The sequence below is a fragment of the Nothobranchius furzeri genome, chromosome 12 (genome assembly GCF_043380555.1).
Source record: "Nothobranchius furzeri strain GRZ-AD chromosome 12, NfurGRZ-RIMD1, whole genome shotgun sequence".
NCBI lineage: Eukaryota > Metazoa > Chordata > Actinopteri > Cyprinodontiformes > Nothobranchiidae > Nothobranchius > Nothobranchius furzeri.
This window is the reverse complement of record NC_091752.1, coordinates 62843858-62855301: the sequence shown is the minus strand read 5'-3', so window position 1 is coordinate 62855301 and position 11444 is coordinate 62843858.

Below are 11444 nucleotides of genomic sequence, written 5' to 3'. Positions count from 1 at the left end.
CTTTTTTGTTGTTGTATTTTGTGACTTTAAAATTAATATAATCAAAGCCTAAGTTTTTCATCACAGATAAATACAACTAGCTTCAGGGCTGAAAAGCTTTAGCTGTTATTACATAAAGCATTGTTTTCCAGCCTTTTTGTTCCCCGTCCTGAGCCATACTCTGACCCACAAGTGCCTCTTTGGTCAGATATGTTGATTCCTCAAAAGTAGAATGTACAACTGATTATTTAATGAAAGTAACTTTGTTAAAATTCCCTAACACTGAACCATGTCTCACTTCATGTCTCGCGTGTGAATTCTTTAGAACAAAAGTCATGCAGCATCCAGAAAAAATACACTCCATGCAGAAACATTCTAGTGCTTTGCATCCATATCCGCACAGCATCACAGCCTGTGCAAGTGGTCTGAAAGGATCTTTGATCGTTGCAATATTGGACCACATCATTCTGCATTAGGTGTGAAAGAGGCTTTGTGTGGTTTGAAGCCTTGTTCACATGCCCTCTCAGTAGCAGAGCATCCTGTTGGTGCAGACCTGCACTTTCCCTCATGTAGGAACTCCAGTCCTCAAGGGCTGGTATCCTGCATCTTTCTGTTTCCCTGTTCCAACACAGTTGATTGACCTGTGCAGCGGCTCATCAAGCTCTCCAGAAGCCTAGTAATCACCTGATTGAAATCAGGTGTGTTGAAACAGGGAAAACACTAAAATCGGGGATAGCAGCCCTTGAGCACTGGAGTATGACACCTGTGATTCTTAACCGTGGTCCACAGCACCCCACCCCCATTCTACAGGTTTTAGGTGTTTCCCTAATGCCACTCACACTGCAGCATTTGATGTAATCCTGAGAAGGCAATGTATATCAGGTGTGCTGAAGCAAAGACCTTGAAAACATGCAGGACGAGGGTGCTTGATAAAAGCTGGGTTTATTCATTTGGGTAGGAATGAATGATAAGGCCTAGAAGTTATATCCATATTTTCCTCTGTCAAAATGACAGAATGTTTAACATTCTCACTTAGATGAATTGCAGCAGAACAAATGTTTTTAAAAGTATAGATAGCCATTTAAACAAAAGCTAATTTAAAAAATACACAACTTTTGAAGTAGCTTTAATGTGGTTGTGGTTGTGGTAGGGGTGGAGGTATTAACTGGTTTGACTGTTAACTGTGGTGTGAAACGCTGTGGTTAACACACCTTAAAGACATTTTCCACACCGCAAATTAAAAAATACAACAATGTGACCCACACAGACCAAAGAGAAACAGAACACACGCTGCACAACCAGCAGTTTCCACCTAGGAAGCACGTGAAGTATTTTGTGGGATTGAATCTTTTAAAAGAGAAACTCAGGATGTTGTCTCTTGCCCATCTGCGGAGCTGGCAGGAAAAAAATTTGCAACATCTCCAAATTCTTGTCATCGTCTCGATCATCACGCAGACCGGTGTCGTAGCTAGGAACCTTTTTGTGGGTGTGCCTAAGAAAAACGGGGTTGGCCCAATAAATGTATTTGAGAACAAGTATATTTTGTGTGTGTGTGTGTATATATATATAGGGTTAGGGTTAGTCAGTCACTATACACACACAGCCGGTGAAGTTTAGAACACCCCAATTTTTCCAGTTTTTTATTGTAAATGATGCAGTCTAATGTCACATCCCACTCTGAAATGAATGCATAGTACAAATAAGCAACAGGAGTTAAAAATGAAATCATGGAACCAATTTGTAGACCAAAATGTATTGAAAACTTTTGACTCATCAAAGTAGCCACCTTTGGCAGATGTAACAGCTGAACACACTCTTGGCATTCTTTCTACAATAGAAATCAAATATTCTTCAGAAAGTTCTTCCCATATCCGTTGCAGAAGTTCCCATAAATGTGTGGCACTTGTAGGTTGCTTTGCTCTCACTCTTCTGTCCAGTTCATCCCAAACCAGCTCGATGGGGTTTAAGTCTAGACTGTGCTGGCTACTCCATGTTTGCAAGCTCACCACCTTGTTCTTTTTTCCTGAGGTAGTTCTGTCATAACTTAGACTTATGTTTTGGGTCATTATCTTAGATGAACCCCTGACCAACTAGGCACATACCAGAGTATACTGCATGGCGCTAGGGAATGCTGTGGTAGCCATTTTGGTTCAGGGTGCCTCTCACTCTGTACAGGTCACCGACCCTGGATCCAGCAAAACAGCCCCAGACCATCACACTTCCTCCTCCATGTTTGACAGTTGATGCCACTGTGGAACCATCCTTTCACCTACCCAACGGCGTACAACGATCCTGCGTCAGGGGAGCTGCCAGAGATTTTGGGCCCCCTGAAAAAATATCAAGCTGGGCCCCTTGGCAGCTCGACCATAGGGTTGGTTCGCTGGGGTTTTTGACAATTAAAATTCTGCCCACATTTTCTAAGTTAAACACATCTCTTTTAACAACGGTAATTTCTGCATCTTGCTTCAGCCCTCTCCCCCTGTGCAACGGCCGCAAACTCACTGATGTGCCTGCAGCCTCTCAGTTCCTGCAGCTCTAAACATTAAAATAATTATTTCATTTTCTGTTCCTCACTTCCAAGGGCGTCAGTTTGTTTTCAGTATTGCTGGGGACAATAACCATACAATGGAGTGGGGTTTAAAAATTGCTGGGGACAATAAAGTAGGCTAGCACAGGAGTCGGCACCCCGCGGCTCTGGAGCCGCGTGCGGCTCTTCCATCCATCTGATGCGGCTCTCTGTGCTTGTAAAATAATGAATGGATATTTAAATAAAATGCTTTATATTTTACTGCATTAATTTTACATCTGCATGCCAATTCTAAATGTAAAGATTGTCTGCGTAAACCTGAACAGGTCCAACCCGGTCTTACTGTGAGACCGGGTTGACGCGTCACGCTTGTGCTCGCAGCGTTTTAAAAAGTGTGACAAAAGTGGCACCTGCTCAGTAAAACCACCAACAGGGTGAAAAATATCAAAATATTGTAGGCAGAGACGGGCTACAACTTCTGGATCCACTTTATATAAATGATTTATTGATTATCGTCTTATGAAAGATAACTTTGACGTACACGAGCGACCAGGCGCGTTGCAAGCTTTTCAAAAGTGTGGGGGATGTTGTCTGTGCCTAAAATAATTTTATGTAATTCATCTTGTTAGTTTAATTTCCATAATAGCGGAGCAGGTGCAAATTTTAGACCCGTCACGCATGTCTCCGTTTTAAACATGTTTAAACTGTTCAGAATACAAATCCAGGCTCTGTCTAGTTAGATCGGTGTAACTAAAGTTTGTACTGAATGAAACTTTACATTAAACCATGTTGAAAAGAAAAGAATCCGATTAAATCGTTTCCCCTTCAGTACGCGTGGCTCTGGGGTTAATCAGGTTTAGTTGTTTCTCTTTGCAACAATCTTCACACGAAGGCAAAACAGTTAAATGGCAGGTTACATATATTTACATTTGACTGTTTATTTTGACAGATAAACTCAAGGATGTTGGTTATTTTGAAAGAATTACCCCGACGCACACTGATGCGCACACAGATGAGCTGACATTTTAATACGCACATCGCAGAGGTAACTTGATTCCCATCAGAACATCAGAGCTTTATACTGGACACTGTGTCCAGCCCACTGTCCACGATGGACAGTGGGCTGAAGATCTGCAGAGGGGTTCGCAGCGCAGTGCAGAACCATGATGCATGCGATAAGATTTCCTCAACCCGGTCTCTCTGAGGGATGTGTCACTTGGAAAAATGTTCTTTTTATGAAATTATGAAACTTTGGCTGAATAGCGCTTGTTCCCGTCTCTAATATGGACACGCATGACGCATCCAGTCTGAGGCAGAATAGCCTCGTCACCTCAGAAAGCACATGTAGAGACATTTGATCACGCACAAAGTGAGCAGAAGCGGCCGGGCCACGGCAGGTGAAATGTTCCTAGCCTACATGAAGTGAAACAGTTTAATTGTAACATTAATGTGTTACTGGACACGCTGGTCTGGTTGGTTAGACCAGTGTTTGAAGTGGAAAACACACACACACACCAATTAAAATAATGCTGATAGCGTGGACTAGAAGACAGGTGATGGGTTACGTATTTAAATGATGATCAGGCTGCTGTAAAATGTAATCTCCATCCACATCCAGACACAATTATACTCTATTCTTTCTCTGTTTGCTCTGCTCTTGTCTGGGCTAATGTAGCTAATGGTGCGCGCCTAGCGGCTGATGCACATTTTACGCATTTGGAGAGCTAGGTGGGCTGGATGTTTTGCTTTTACTGGAAGATGGTCCACTTAACGCACGGGTGTAGACTACATGTTAATGACAAATGAATGAAAATTAAATTGTGAGTTTTTACTTCATATTTTAGAAATAAAAATGACGGGGGAACACATTTATGACATCTTTTTAAACTAAATTTTCTAGCGCGACCTGCCTGCTTCACTTAAGTCACTGCTTATTAAGGTCCGTCCAAAATTACCGTGGCCCACCCAAAAATGAAAACCTGACGCCGCGCCTGTTATAAACCTCTGCAAATTGTTGTTCTTCACTTTATCGAACTCAGACTTTGTACAGCTAATGTCAAAATGTAAAATTATGAATTCAGTCGAGCTCTTCCGTCCCTCCCTCTCCTGCTCTCCTTGAAACCCGACATCGGCTGTCAGAAGCGGGAGAGGAAGAAGGAGATGAGGCAAACAGAGTGAGTGCGACCTAAAGAAACCAGACTGGTGTGGAGGTTAGCAAACAGCTGGAAAAGTGTGGGTGTTGAATCCCCCATGAGACCTGAGCTGGTAAAACAAAAATCCTCATCAGCAGGCTTTTTTGAAAGTGGGGGGGACACAGCTGCCCATCACAAATTTTGCCGGGGACATGAAAGTAAACGAGTTGAACTGAACAATCACATGTTCAATTTGTTTTTGAGGTGGCAACACCTAATTTGATAATGTTACTGTGGCCGTGCTCAGGACACAGATGTCTGGAGTGCATCAACGATCAGAGCTTTGCTTGCGCAAGCTGGTTAAGGATAGGATGGGGGTGAGGGGAAGGTTAAATTGCAAGAGTGTAAAGGTCACAATTTGGTCAAATGTCCGTTTTACGGCAGGTGTCAGATACGGGCGTCGCCTCCCGACGTGCAGGGGTTTGTCACCTGCTGTCTTTTCCGAGAGCTGCATCTTGTTGGTCATTATCACGTGACGGCAACTAGTCTATGAAGCCTGGTTTATGCTTCTCCTTCTGCGTCAGTGCGGAGACACGCAACGTCCTTGTGTTGGGCTCCGGCAGCAGGGCCAGATTAACACTTTGTTGTACCCTGGGCAACAATATTCAAGGGCCCCATCATCACGACCCGAGGATCACCATAATGTGGTCACATACAGAATATTTTACTGTAATATCCAGTAAATATACTCAATACTTGAATGCCTGACAACACGTAACCCGCCCGGAGTAACCTTTGACCCACCTCGTGTGGACTGACCAATGAGGAGAGGGTCTTAACTTGAGGCCCTCTCTTCATTGGTCAGTCTGCTTGAGACTGACTCTCAACTGACGTTCAGTCATAGGCAGCGAAGCGTCTCTGTGCAGCGCAAAAGCCCGGGTGGACAGTTTGTTTAATATAGGGTGACCATATTTCCATTTCCAAACAAGAGGACAGGGGATCTGTGCCTATGACGTCACACTATGGCAACGCCACACAAACCATGTTGGGACCCATTTTTTGTAAGAACTAAATTAATATCAGATTCTGCCAATAAAAGGGCTCTAAAACAATTCATATGTAAATATTTTGCATATTTAATGCAAAATCTAATTTTTCTGCTTTAGTGCTGCGACAAGGTTTTATTAATAATAAATTATTATACCTTTTTTTTTACTACAGCATTGGTACGCTTCCTGTGCACAGATTATTAAGGATGCTTGTTTCAGCTGTGAGATTAGACGATAGGATCAATGAAAAAATAAATTGTCCACACTCCATGGAAACTTTCAGAGAATCCACAAATAGTGGCTTTCAAATAGTTTTGTTACTTTTTGCAAGTTTAGAAAAGAAGCAGATGAGACAGCATGTCTGATAATTTAGTTTTTCATCTGATAATATTAGAACATGTCAGTAATGTCTGAGGGGCTTTTATAAACACCATATAACTAACACTACTGGAGAGGGTATGAATTACACAGAGGCTTCTGGGGAGCCCAGTTATGGAGGGGGGGCATTTTGCCTTGGCCCCCAAAATGTCTTGAAACGGCCCTGGGTGTGTGACTGAGTTTTGAAGGTGACCTGAATTGTATCAGATGTATAAATATTACATGTGTATAACTTATTGTTTTTTACTGGTAAAAACGTGTAGTGGAGATAAATCTACCTACATTTTACTTTTCAACACTTTGTTTTGTTTTCTTGTTTTTATTTAACTATTTTCCTGTCCTGTCACTCATCTTCCTACATCTCCTCTTAATTCTCCAGAAAATCTGCTGCCTGGATTCTTACTTTTTCACCTCACCAGTTACTTTTGAGCAGATCAAAGGGATCTCCTGACCGCAAAGTGCAGAGCGCGTTTTCGATGCTGCGTGAGGTGACATCACCGCAGCACAGGTGATGAGCTCTGCAGTAGCGCGCTTCAGGCACAAATAAGACAGAAAATAGAGAAAATGTGCAGACATGAACGATCGTGTGCTAATTATAGTTTTTTGGTTGCGCCACTTTGAGAATGAACCGTGCGCTGGAAGCAGCTGCCTGGATCGCTGCGCAACAATGCGCTGTGCCGCTCTCTGCTCAAAAGAGTCCAAAAATGATATAATATAGGTAGAAAACTTTTTTCCGGTTCCCCTGGATGTGTAGGATATACAGCTCCCCCATAATTCGATCCCTGCTCCTGGATGAAAAGCCGGATATTTTCATCAATACAAGAACCCGCAGTCCGGACGCGCCGGACAGAGAGTGAAAAGTGGACACGTCCGGGGAAAACGGAACGTACGGTCACCATAGTCCTCATAAAGCGGGAAATTATAGATACAGTATTTTGCTCGTGCCCTGGGCCCTTTAGAGTTCGTGGGCCCTGGGCAATTGCCCAGTTGCCCATATGGTTAATCCGGCCTTGTCCGGCAGGCACTCAAGTACGTACGGAGTCGAGCCCACTTTTTTAAACATCCGAACGAGACGGATTACGCAAGCTTGTGAATGGTCAGGACGCCGCTGTTGTTTACAGCGCCGCCATTGCAAAGAGAGCCGAGGATAGCTAGTGGCAGACACGGAGAAGCTTGAATAATACCTCGCGAAAAAACTCTAAAAATATGAACGTTTCATCCTCCCGTGACTGGAGGAGTGAAAAGATGCGCAGCAAGCGTTTTATTTGTGGACGGAAATGACAGGAAACGTGGGTTTAGAGGTGGGGAGCGCATGAAGCGGTGGGAGAATGAGAGACAAATATGTCCGTGTTAAAAGTCTCTTATATACACAAAAAACACAATATAAACACACAACCCTGGACCGATACATGTGTGGCGAGCGGGGCCACTTATCAATTTAGAAATACGCCACCTGATTATCAGGAACCAAAACCACTGAACCTAAGGCACATTAGTTCATTTTTTACAAATCAAGCTTGAGACGGAGTTCCATTCCACATAAACAGGGATTTTATTAAAAGAACAATAAATTGAGTTTAAAATAATCTACTAAAAACACCATGCACCTTCAGATCAACACAGATTAAAAACAAATCAACTTAGGCTGAGGCTGAGTAATGGGACTGCCTAAGAGAGCCCGGAACTGAATACCAACCACAAGTAATTTCACCCCAATCACACGTGCATGCATTCAGGGGGTGAAGTGACTCTGGAGCACACGCACACCATCAGATGGGACCACCACCAGGGCTCGACCACCACTGTCTGCTCACAGCCTAAATGAAAAGAAAACAGAAAGCACGGTAAAAATCCAAATCCACACACACACAAACACACACTAAAACACAGCCACGACTGAGCAGGCAGGCCGCCAGGAAATGAGCGAGCATACAGCTCGCCTGCACACGAGTCTATTAGCCTGAGCCTCAGCCGTCCTTATGAGCTCCCAAGCCGACGACAACTGCAGGTAGGGCCCGCAGCCCCTCGTTGAAAAATCCAACCCCACAGCGGGTGTACGCCCTCCGCTGGTATTTAGTACAGAGGAGCGAGTGACAACAGCCGCTCCCGATGGTCTCCGCTGATCCCGTCAATCAGTCCGAGCAGTGGGGTGGAGAGGCCTTGGAACCGGATGATGGCCCAGCACCGGGTCAACAACCGGTAAACAGAGATCCCATGAAACTGTTTAGAAAAGCAGCAGAACAACAGAGTCTCCTGTGGAGACACACCCCTTCCTGGATCTGGAAGACACATTAATTAGTATTATCCTAAAGCCACAGCTAAGTGGAGAGGAGCGCAGATGTACATACCACTTCTTTGAAGCACATAGGATAAAAGAAGCCTTCCGTTACTCTGAGAGGACCACATACAACAATTCCTGTGGCAGGAGCAACCAATAAACATCAGACTCCATGCAACTACTGCAGCGTTTTTAGATAGTACTCACAGTCCGACACGCCGGAGTCCCGTACACACTGGCGCTTCACACAGGAAGTGTAAGCTGAGCCAAAGTAAAATATCGCTGTAGCGCCACCTCAGGCCCTATTTATATTAGTGCCTTCCCTCAATGATAGGTCGTCCAATTACTTGGTGGCAGGTGACTCATCCCACTACACATGACAGGATACCACAGAACAGCGCTACGCCCTCTGTGGTCCTGCCGGGCAATTGCTTTGCAACACTCTCCAGGAGACGGAGAAGTAAAAGAGCAAAACGCTTCCGTCAATCCGTGCGTGTCTGTCCCTTGCTGAGCTGATGGAGAAGCATAAACCAGGCTTGAAAGGCATAAAAAGTCACTACAGAGCGGTCACCTCTTCTCGTTGTGCAGCGTTTTCTGCCACACTTTTTCCTTCCCACAAACTTCCCACTGAGGTGCCTTGATGCAGCACTGGGAACAGCCTATTCGTTCAGAAATTTCTTTCTGTGTCTTACCCTCTTGCTTGAGGGTGTCAATGATGGCCTTCTGGACAGCAGTCAGGTTGGCAGTCTTACCCATGATTGCGGTTTAGAGTAATGAACCAGCCTGGGAGTTTTTAAAAGCCTCAGGAATCTTTTGCAGGTGTTAAGAGCAGAGGTGGAAAGAGTACTAAAATTTCCTACTTAAGTACGAGTACCAATACTTTGATAATTTTTTACTCAAGTACAAGTAAAAGTACTTGCCTAAATATTTACTCAAGTAAAAGTAAAAAGTATCGTAAACAAAATGTACTCAAAGTAAAAGTTACTTAGTTACATTTTTGTCAGCCTAAGGATGGCTACATCTAAGTAGTGCTAAATCACAACGCCAGTTCACAATTCGCTCGTGTGCGCACACACACACACAAACACGCACAGCTTGATGGAAGGATTTCTATCCAATCAGTGAGAACAGGACATGCACACTGATTGGACGAGGTTTTTCTAGGAAGGTAGGTTTCAATTGTGATAAAAATTCTTTAATTTGAGCAAAAAATAATTTTTTTAGATGCCATCAGCATGTGAGGTATCTCAATGTTTTTATGACAAAACTAACATGAGACTGTGCTCTAACCTGTCACATAACAAGCCAAATGCAGTCAAACATTTCAGATGGACCGTATGACAGCTGCTAACGTTGGCCCTGCCCTACTTTACCTCTACATTACAGTTCCTTTATCCATGTCCATCCTAGAGCTCCTCTCTGACCTTCATGCTTATTTAGAGCAGCTGATTTTTAAAGCTAGCAGAGTTCATCCTTGGTAGTGGGTTCACTCACTCATTTAACCCTTCACCACTGAAATCAGTTTGTTCATTCCAATCCTCCTAAATAATCCTCCAATCATCCAACTGGAATCCTTAAGCATCCCGTAACATCCATCCTGTCAGAACAGGTCTTGGGAGCCCAGGTGTTACTAGAACTGTGTCTCCTCACCAGCGTGAGCCTCCAAACTGTGATGGTTGGACTCCAAACATGAACCTGAAATTCATGCATTTATCTCCACTTGTAAAACTTTAACATGTTTTAAAAGGCTTGCATCATAAGTTACACCTCCCAGACCAAAGATAAGATAAAACATTATCGTAGACACTATTGAGACGTCATTATTTATGAAATAGAAGTTATTTTCCTGAGCTATTACTTCAGCCAATATATAGGATGCATGGATTTGATGAAACCATGCTGTCTCATGCAGTTCTATATGTGTAACAAACACACACACACACTGCAGCATGTTAGAATCATTTGAATGACTAACTACACTAAACTGCTTTTGTAATAATTTAATCTCTTATTCTGGAGTAAAATAAAGAAACAAGCTAAATCATCACATATCTGTGGCATCAAGGAGCATCTTCTGAGTTCAGACACAGGGATGGAGCACAATGTTTACACCTGAACAGTATCAGGATGTTTTAACTCACAGAGGCCTGCAGGTCTTCTGTTTTATGAGCAAAGTGCTGATAATCCGCTTGTTAGGAGCGCTAAACGTTATTTTGCCACTGCCGTGCGGAGCGGTAGAGAAACACGTTTCAAACACAGAACCGAGTCCGGCTACCGAACCGAGGAGAATTCTGATGACGTCACACTGATGCGCGAAGGTGCACGTTCCAACCCACAGGAGAGGGAGAGGAGGTAAACAGCGAGTTGAGGGACTGAACCGACGTCTTTGAGCAAAAGTGTACACCCCCCCCCCCCCACGGTTTAGACGCGGCGCTCATGCAGGGGTCTCTTTCCGTTCTGACACGTAATATTTTTAATTTATTAAGCCTATAATTTATTTTTACTCAGTAACGGATGATTTAAAATGTAGCGAATTACAATTCTTTTTTAAAAACTTACTCAAAAGTAAAAGTATAGCTTTTAAAAACGACTTAAAAAGTATAATTATACAAAAAAGCTACTCAATTACAGTAACGTGAGTAAATGTAATTCGTAACTTTCCACCTCTGTTTACTTCTTAAACAACTATGAGTGAGGCAGACTCCAATAAAACCACCAGTTACACATTTAGGTTATTTTATTTTTGACCTCCCACCGAACATCACTTTGTGAAACAGCTGAACTTTTATTATTTAATTTTGTTTGTGTAGATTTTCTGAATCAGTGAGGAGGTCCCAGGTCCAGGTGGGAACCCAGACCTCCCTGCCTCCATCACCACTGTCCAGCTCCTCCTGGAACATCTGAAGGTGTTTTCAGACCAGAGACAATTAGTTCTGGTTCTGACCTTGGGCAGATCAAGCCCTGAACTTTGACCCCAGAGACACTTTCTGACAGAAATTGCTTTAACACAAACATCCCAACATGTGATGCACCTACGGGGGACTTCTGCAGCTCTGACCGAACTAAGACACCCAGAAAAGAAACGAGGACTGAGGGCCACG